General features: G+C 46.7%; 1 protein-coding gene across 6 annotated transcripts in view; it reads left to right on the top strand.

Annotated features, from left to right (window-relative positions):
* The first annotated feature begins 1,062 nt into the window (after positions 1-1,062).
* The window catches only part of ERC1 (ELKS/RAB6-interacting/CAST family member 1), a 539,472-nt gene continuing 530,881 nt past the window's right edge, over positions 1,063-9,653 (top strand). For 5 of the 6 annotated variants that reach the window (XM_062194626.1, XM_062194624.1, XM_062194623.1 and 2 more), the window contains exon 1: positions 1,150-1,307. The gene's annotated coding sequence lies outside the window, so the exon portion shown is untranslated. The other variant, XM_062194621.1, reaches the window with a different exon arrangement.

Here is a 9,653-nt window from a genome sequence, read left to right as displayed (position 1 = left end):
ATCCTGAAGGGAACAATTAGAGAGAGCTTGGGCGGGATGGACAGGATTGGTGAATGGATGTGCACACTGGGGAGACAGGAAAACGCTAGTGGGACTATGAGGAAGCCAGAGACTGGTTAATTATGGCAGTGGGAGGTATGTGTAAAAAGATGACTCTCAAAGCCTTTCATCTTAAGGGTATTTTAAATAATTTTAATATACACTGGAAGGCTGCGAGTAAGTGTGATTCACACCCCTCTTTCTTTTCTCGGCTTAGAGATAGCATATCTACATCTTTAAATTAATGGCTGCAGCCGACAAAGGAAAACCCAGAAAACTGGGTTGCTTGAAATACCAGTTGCCCAGCAGGTTCGCCTCGCTGCCGTGTTTGGCACCGGCAGGGGCCGAGTGTGGACATGACTCCCGCCCACGCAGTCACCACAGGAACACGTCGCACACCGGCTCGCGCCTCTGGGAGCAGAGCACTACCTCCCACGGCCACGTATGGCAAAAGCTAAGGGTGCACTAAGGGCGCCCACTGCAGCCCGGCATCCGGGGACAGCCCCAGCGCCACTCCCCGCAGCGGCCGCGGTCCCCGGGTTCGGGTAGCGGGCCCCGCGAGGGAGGGGGCGGGGCGGGGCGGCGCGGCGCGCAGGTTCGGGAGAGACACGATTCCTCTCCCCGGGCCTCGGCGGTCCACTTCCTACGGCAAGCACGAGGAGACAATCGCCGCCTCTCCTCGCGCCCACCTACCGCCTCTCGCCTGAGCCCGCCTGGGCTCTCCCCTCCCGAGGCCCCAGGGCGCGAGTGTGTACGTGGGTCCGCCCCGCGGCCCCCCGGCTCTGCCCCGCATCACCCAACTTCTCGGCCGCTGCCCCGTCGCGCCCTAGGAGGCGTCCGGGGGCTGAAGGCCGCAGATTCGACGTCCCGGGAGGGTGAGTGAGGGACAGCGAGGTCCCCGGGCTGGGAGCCGGAGGAGGAGCTCGCGGCGGCCGGGCCCGGGGGCGGGGCTAGGTGTCTCGCGCAGGGGGCGGGGCGCGGTGACGTCCGGCGCCCGGGCCGTGCTGTGGCGGCGGCGGCGGTGGCGGCGGCGGTGGGGCAGTGGCGGCGGCGGCGGCGGCGGCGGCAGCGGCAGTAACAGCGGCAGCGGCAGCCCTGAGGAGGGTGAGACGACCGCGGCGGCTGCAGCGGCGACTCGGAAGTCGGGTGGGACCTCCAGCTTCCCGCCTGCTGTTGGCGCTGAGGCTTTTGCCTTTTCCGACCCGGCTTCTTGCTCCCGGCCCTGACTGGGCAGGGCAGAGCGCCCCCGGGGAGGGGCGGAGCTGTAGGTGAGGCTTCAGGACCCCCTCCCCCTCTTCTCGCGACCGGGGGGGATGGGGAAGTCCGGGGAGGGGCGGACCCCACCCCAGCGCACCCCAGCGCACCCCAGCCCACCGGCGGGCTCCACCCCGCGCACTCCGGGTTGGGCGGGAGCTGAGGCAGGAGCGGTGGGGAGCCCCGGGCTGGAGGTGGGAGGCAGGGGCTCTGGGCGATTGCGGGGCGGAAGGTGGGAGGGAGGTTGGTGAGGCGTGATTTTTGCTGGGGGCTCGTGGGGAGTGGGGAACCTTGGGGAGCCTCGAGGTTGAGGTGCGGTCACGGTGCTTCTTGGATGTTGGGGACTGATGTAGAAATGTTGAGACCCCCTCCCCCTTTTTTTTCCCGGTGAAATGGTGAGATAGAAAGCTGAGCTAGAGGTGATGCCTTTGAGGTAGTTGGAGAAGCTATTGCAGGAGATCTCACATTTCTACTTTAGGATTTTGGTTCCTTTTCTTTTTCTTCTCCTGGGTTGGGTGGGTGGGTAGGGGTCCGGGGAGGAAAGAGAATTCCTTTGCTTTGGTTCGGGATGAGTAAATTGTGGGCATGGCTGGATCAGAAGTTTTATACCGAAGAAGAGGAAGATCTTGGGTTTAGACAACTTCGTTGTGGCAGCAGCCATTAGGGAACAGGTCTCATTACACTCAGCTCCATGAGGTGTTGTCTTCCAGTTTTTTCCCCCCTGTGCCTGTTGGATCTCTTTAAGCCACTTTTTAAGGTACAGGCGTTTCCAGGCCCCTTAAGAGAAGGCCTGAGTCTCAGGTGGTTGTTTTGGAGGACACGTTTCTGAGTGATACTTGCAGGTGGTTGTGGTTGACTGCTTTGTGTGGATAAAATGAACAATTTGAACAGTTCTTTTCGAGCTAATTATATGAGAAATGCTTAAATGTTTTAAGGCACAGTTGTCTTTTATGGCTTTTCAGTAGACCTTGACATTTAGACGTTTTGTGTTCAGTTATTGAAGTTATTTTTATTTCTCAATTGCAGTTGTATTTATTGCAACCCTTATTAAACAATCTAGAAATGGAAGGGCATGGGGGCAGGCTTTGTCACTCGGAGTTAACAGCCACCCCCTGGGAGCCGGCATCTTATATTGGAGTGCCTATTTGGAGTCCAGGTTGCTTCAAGCTTTCCATCCAGCTTCCTGCTAATATGCCTGGGAAGAAGTGTGGGAGACTTCGGCCTGGCCCAGCCCTGGCTGTTGCAGGCATCTGGGGAGCGAACCAGTGGATCAAAGATAACTTTCTTTGTCATTCTGCCTTTCAAATAAATAGATAAAACTTAACAAGAAATGGAAGATATATATGTACATATATATGTTTATAGGTAGGCCCTCAATTTCTTAGAAATGTTTTTGGAAGTCAAGTGCTTTTAAAATACTGTAATAATGTTATGTCTTACTTTGTAGGGTGATGTTACTAAGAGTAAACAGTGTTCAGTGTTCTTTAAGTCAGTGTTTCACAACTTGGTACAGTAAATCAGACTCTTTTGGATTCCTGCTCCCTATTAGATTACAGCCTTATCTTTCTTTTGGTTATTGTCATTTAAGCTAATTCTTGTTTAGAAAATAGGTCCTGTGGTGGACATGTATTATGAAATGGATGAAAATAGGTATGACTCTTAATAATTCATTTCTAAAGGAAAAGAAGGCTTCATGAAATAGAAATTAGTGACTTTCCCAAGCCTTAACCAGTTTATTTGGAAATACAGCCAGAGATGTGTTTTCCTGTAACCCAAGACAGAAATACACAGATGTAAGTTTCAGGAGTTGCCCATCATTGCCTTTCTGACATGCCTAATGAGCAGGCGGTTACCTTCTAGCAAATGCTTCTGCTTTTAAGAGACTTACTGGCAACAGGATATAATAGAGTATGGTCCAGTTTATAGTTACAAATAAAATATTTAATGAACTATAGTAGATTGAATTTTGGGTTGGTACAAGGAATAGTTTTGATTTTGGGTTAGTTAGAAGGAAAACTTAAAAGTCACATATCTAGTTTTGGCTTTAAATGATACTGTGATTTAATCAATCAGAACAATGTGAAGTAGGGTGCCAGGTGAGCCTCTTTTTTTTTTTTTTTTTTTTGAGTTTTTTATTTGTTTATTTGAAAGGCAGAATGGCAGAGAGAGAGAGAAGAGACCTATACAGAGAGACCTCATCCATCCTCTGATTCGCTCTTCAAAGGCTGAGGCATGGTGTGTTAGTGTTGCAAGCAGTGGCTTAAGCCTCTGTGCCACAGCACTGGCCCCACCAGGTGAAACTTTTGGTGTATGTACCCCTAAAATAATATGTGCATGGCTGGCTGAGATGCGATTCTTCTTGTAGGACTTAAATCATAGAGCTTAAGAGAAAGTCCAGAGTAGCAGTAATCTCTCCTATTTAGAATTTCTTGTTATATATTTTAAAGTTTTGAAAATGTTGCTTGTTACTCATTACTTGGTGATACCCTTGTTGAGTCTAATAAGGTATTATGTATTTTCTTTATAACTAAAGTCATGGGTAAGTATGCCAGTCTGTTAATTCAACATTAACACTAGAAACTTAAAAATGAAGGTTCTCATCCCAACAGCTGCTCTGTTTTATGCTTTGTTTATGCTTGTAGATATAGTGTGAGAGCTGTTAAAAGTGTGTTTTCCTGAGCTGGACACTTGGCTTGGGAAGATGCTGATTAGGATGCCTGCATCCCATGTTCCAGCCTCATACCTATCGTCTTAGATTTTTGTTTTCCCGCTGATGTGGATCCTGGGAGGCAGCAGGTGATGACTCAAATAACTGGGTCCCTGTACCTCATGTGGGAGCCCTGGATTAAGCTCTTAGCAACTGGGGAGCCAGCAGCAGGCGGAAGCCCTCTCTGTCTCTTAGAAAAATTAAAGAAAAAAGTGTTTTACATGCATTATATCAGAAACACTGATGGAAAAGATCAGAGATTGAAATATTTCCATTTCATTTCATTCATCAGTACATTGATTATAAGTTTTCAGGGAAATAGGTAATAAAATAAGTTGATGGAATATGATACTATGGCTCGTCAGATCTTTGAGTCTGTGTTGTGGGATCAGAGTGCCCCAGTTCCAATCCTGGCTTTGTCATCATATGACTTAGGGTAAACTGCCTAACCTTTGTTTGTTTCTTTTTTTAAGATTTATTTATTTGGAAGTCAGAGTTAGAGAGAGAGAGAGAGAGAGTGTGAGCAAGCGTGTGAGAGATCTTCTATCCGCTGGTTCACTCTCCAAATGGCCACATTGGCTAGGGCTGGGCCAGGCCAAAGCCAGGATCCTGGAGCTTCATCTGAGTCTCCCACATGAATGCAGGGCCCTAAACACTTGGGCCATTTTCCACTGCCTTTCCCAGGCCATTAGCAGGGCGCTGGATTGAAAGTGGAGCAGCTGGAACATGAACTGGCTCCCGTATGGGATACTGGCATCTTAGGCTTTACCTGCTTTGCTGCAATGCCCGGCTCCTAACCTTAGTTTCTTAACTTTAACTTAAATCCTTAATTTCTTCATCTGCAAAATGGGAGTAATTAATCATTGTACTTAATCTTTTAAGATGGTTAAATGAATTAGTTTATGTATGTAGAATGGTTTTGCCGTATAGCCAATCCAGTACTATCTATTGCTATTACTATGATACACTATTTACTCATTCACTTAAAAAATATATATGTATATATATTTATATATAGAGAGAGTATGTATTATAACCCAGGCATTGCAGATGCTGGCAATAAAGCAGTGAACAAGGCAGACAAAAATTTATGTCTTTATGGAGCTTTTATGCTATTTGAAGAGATAAATAATGAAATAAGTAAATAAATTACAAGGTATATTGGACATTGACAAGTACCATAGAGATATATGAGAAAAGATAGGAGGATAGGGAATATGGGGATGGGAATATAGGGGACTAATAGATCATTGCACAGCCTCTGAATTTTCTTTTTTAAAGATTTGTGTATTTATTTGAAAGAGTTACAAAGCAAAGGAGAGACAGAGAGAGTAAGAGATCTTCCATCTGCTGGTTCACTCCCCACAGTGGCCAGATAGCTGTAACAGCCAGGGCTGGGCCGGACTGGAGCCAGAAACTTCTTCCAGGTCTCCCATGTGGGTGGCAGGGGTCTAAACAGTTGGGCCATCTTCCACAGCCATTAACAGGGAGCTGGATTAGAAGTGGACCAGCCAGGATGTGAACCAGTGCCTGTGGCATTGCAGGTGGTAGCTTTACCCATTACAACACAATGCCGGCTCCTCTGAGTTTTATTTTGAGTAAGATATGGGAGTCACTGTGACTTAGTTTGTTTTTTTTTTTATTTTTTATTTTTATTAAACAAAAGATTTTTACTTTTATTTGAAAGGTGCACACATACACATGCACACACACGGAAAGAGATCTTCATCCGCTGATTCGTTCCCTAAATGCCCACAACAGCAGGGGGAGGCTAGGCCAGGGCCAACTAGGGAACTCCATGTGGGTCTCCTATGTGGGTGGCATTTGTGACTCCTATGTGTGACTCATGTACCTGAGCCATCACCTGTTGCCTCCCAGGGCAGATGTTAGCAGGAAGGTGGATCGGAAGTGGGATTGGAAGTGGTGGAGCTTTGGACCCAAACCCAGGCAATCTGATATGGGGTGCAGATGTCCCAGGTGCTAACTTAACTGCTGCACTAAGCACCCACCCCTGATTTATGTTTTGAAGGAATCACTCTGGCAACATTGTAGTGACTTAGAGTAGGGGTACAAGACAGAAGCAAAGGGACTAGACAGGAAGTTATATTGTAATGTTCTAGATGAGCATGGCACTGAACCGGGCATAGCAAGAAGTGATGAGAAGTGGTTTGAGTTTGGATGTATTTTGAGGGTAGACTTGTAGTGTTCACTGGTGACTGGCAGTAGAATGTGAGGAAAATGTAAGAATAAATAAGAATGAGGTTGTCAATAACTGAAACGGACTTGATGGTCAGTGGAGTATGTTTGAGGAGAAAGCAGAAGTTCCAGGGAGGTATCTAAGAAAATTGAGGAAGTTGGCTATTTTCAGCTTCTAGGTGATATTTAAGATTATGAGGTGGGTGAGATCATCAGAGGAGTGCGTTTAGGCAGAGAAGAGATCCAGTCTGTGAGCCTTGTGGCACTCATTCATTCATTTATTGCAACAGTTCTTTTTTTCTTAATTAATTTATTTGAAAGGCAGAGTCACAGAGAGAGGGGGAGAGACAGAGAGAAAGAGATCTTCCATTTGCTAGTTCACTCCCCAAATGGTATCAACAGCTTGGGCTGGGCCAGGCTGAAGCCAGGAGCCTGGAGCTTCCTCTGGGTCTTTATGTGGATATAGGGGCCTAAGGGCATTGACCACCTTCCACTGCTTTGCCAGGTGCATTTGTAGGGAGCTGGATTGGAAATGGAGCAGCTGGATCTTGAACTGGTGCCCATATGGGATACCGGCGTCACAGGCCGCAGCTTTACCTGCCACACCACAACGCTGGCCCCAATTATTTATTTCTAAATATTTATTTATTTGGAAGTTAGAATGACAGGGAGAGACAGAGTGAGAGAGATCTGCTGGTTCTCTTTCCAAATGCCTGCAAGAGCTGGGGCTAGACCTGGCCAAAGCAGGAGCCAGGAACTCCATTAGGGGGTTTCTCGTGAGTGGCAGGGCTCCAAGTACTTGCATCATCATCTGCTGCCTCCCACATACATTAGCAGGAAGCTGGACTGGAAGCCTGGGGAGTATCTGGGACGTGAAGCAGGCATTCTGATATGGGATGTGGGCATCCCAAGTAGCAGCTTAACCCACTGCACCACAACACTGGCCCCCTCAACAGTTATTTAATGAGTAGGTTTTAGGTACTTTTTTAGGCATTGGGAATATAGCAGTCAACAAAGCAGACAAAATCTCCACCTATATGGAACTGTGTACACTGGAAAATGAAGAGGAATCCAGCAGAAGATCGGTAGGAGGCCTTTGAGTCAGGAGGGAAACCAGGAAAGCACAATGTACTAGAAGTGAAGGAAAGGAAATTTTCAATGAGGAGGGAATGATCAACTGTGTCATTGTTTAAAGATGTGTCAGAGTGTTGAGTAAGAGAGTTCTGCTTCATTATACTGTCTAACAACAGAGAAATGACTAAATACTTTTTAGTGTTGGATACATGAAACAAATGAAAGATTTTTCATTTTTTTATTTCTCCCAATTGTTTCATTTTTTTCAGAGCAAAATAGGCAGCTTGAGGGAGTGTGTACTTTTACCCAGGAGAGATGTATGACTTTTTATAGTTGTTAATCTCATGTATAGTTATTTTTTTATTTTCATTTTATTTTAAAAAAGTAATTTTATTAATTTGAAGGGCAGAATGACAGTGAGAGAGACAAGCTTCCAATTGTTGGTTCACTCCCCAAATGGCTACAATGCACTGGTCTGGGCCAGGCTGAAACCTGGAGCCCGGAAATCCATCCAGGCCTCCCATGTGGGTTGCATGGGCCCAAGTATTAGGCCATTTTCATTTTCTTTCCCAGGAATATTGCAGGGAGCTAGATGGAAGCATAGCATCCAGGCCTTGAACTGATACTCCCATATGGGATGACACATCCTATATGGGATGTTGGTGTTTTAAGTGGAAACTTAACCCACTGTGCCATAATGCCAGGCCTTACACTTTTTTAAAAATAGATAATATATGTGCCAAAAGAAGGTAAAAGAATATACAGGGAAAAGTAAGAGTCTCTGACCTCGGTCTTCCGAGGTGCAAGTTTTTTGTTTTCCTAATCAGTGAAATTCTGTGCAGTAATACAGCATTTAGTGTTTCTAAAATTGCATAAATATGCGAAGTATTTTATCTGCTAATAGGGAGTCCTAGCACTATTTTAGAATCAGCAACTTAAACAATAGTTTCGGAAGCCTTGACAAGGGAAATCATAATCACTGAGCTCCAACATGGATTCACTAAGTCAGACCAGACAGTAATGCAGGTTTCCTGGAATTGACATGATTGCTTGACTGACAAAGGAAATGCAGCAGTTATAATATATCTGGACTTCAGCTAGATCTTTTGATGCTGTCTTTGTGGAAAATGTGAAAAGCTGTCCTAGATTTCACAAGAACTTGAACTATCATGTGTTCTTTACTGAGTAAGTGATGGGTACTTACTAAATATTTGCTGAATGAATGGATACTAGAACAACTAAGTGAATCAACAGGTTGAAAGGCTCTGCACAGAAAGAGATGGAGATGAGGGGCATGAGGAACTGTCTTAGGTGGCCCATCCACATGTATGATGAAATGACCCGGGATAATAGCAATAGTGGTGGCTTATAGGACAATCACAATTTACTGAGTTTGGGGTATGTCCAAGTGAGTGTTAGCTGATAGTGAAGAGGTGGAGGTAGAAGATTGTGTTTCTGAATAGACTGAGAATCAGAGTAAGGATTTTACTTGAAGGTTTAAGAGTAATGGTCTGGGGGCTGGTGCTGTGGCACAGTGGATTAAGACTACAGTAGTGACTTCCATATAGGCGCTGGTTCAAGTCTCTGCTGCTCCACTTCTTTTTTTGTTTTATTTTTTTTATTTTAATTTTTTTTATTTTTGACAGGCAGAGTGGACAGTGAGAGAGAGACAGAGAGAAAGGTCTTCCTTTTGCCGTTGGTTCACCCTCCAATGGCCGCCGCGGTAGCGCGCTGCGGCTGGCGCACCGCGCTGATCCAATGACAGGAGCCAGGTGCTTCTCCTGGTCTCCCATGGGGTGCAGGGCCCAAGGACTTGGGCCATCCTCCACTGCACTCCCGGGCCACAGCAGAGAGCTGGCCTGGAAGAGGGGCAACCGGGACAGGATCGGTGCCCCGACCGGGACTAGAACCCGGTGTGTCGGCGCCGCAAGGCGGAGGATTAGCCTAGTGAGCCACGGCGCCGGCCATCCACTTCTTTTTTTGAAAAAAAAAAAAAAAAAAGTTTATTTATTTGAAAGATTGTTACAGAGAGAGGTAGAGACAGAGAGAGAGGTCTTCCATTCGCTGGTTCACTTCCCAATTGGCCACAATGGTAGCTGGGCTGATCTGAAGCCAGGAGCCAGGAGCTTCTTCTGGGTCTCTCATGCGGGTGCAGGGGCCCAAGCACTTGGGCCGTCTTCCACGGTTTTCCCAGGCCATAGCAGAGAGCTGAACTGGAAGTGGAGCAGCCAGGACTCGAACCGGCGGCCATGTGGGATGCCGGCACTGCAGGTAGCGGTTTTACACACTACGCCACAGCGCTGACCCCATGTCTAAGGCTTTTCAATAAATCAAGTAAAAACTTTCCAAGAAATACAGATACAGGTCAGCATTCTGGTGCAGT

This window comes from Lepus europaeus, chromosome 6 (genome assembly GCF_033115175.1).
Source record: "Lepus europaeus isolate LE1 chromosome 6, mLepTim1.pri, whole genome shotgun sequence".
In the NCBI taxonomy this organism is placed as follows: Eukaryota; Metazoa; Chordata; class Mammalia; order Lagomorpha; family Leporidae; genus Lepus; species Lepus europaeus.
This window is presented reverse-complemented; position numbering and strand designations above follow the sequence as displayed.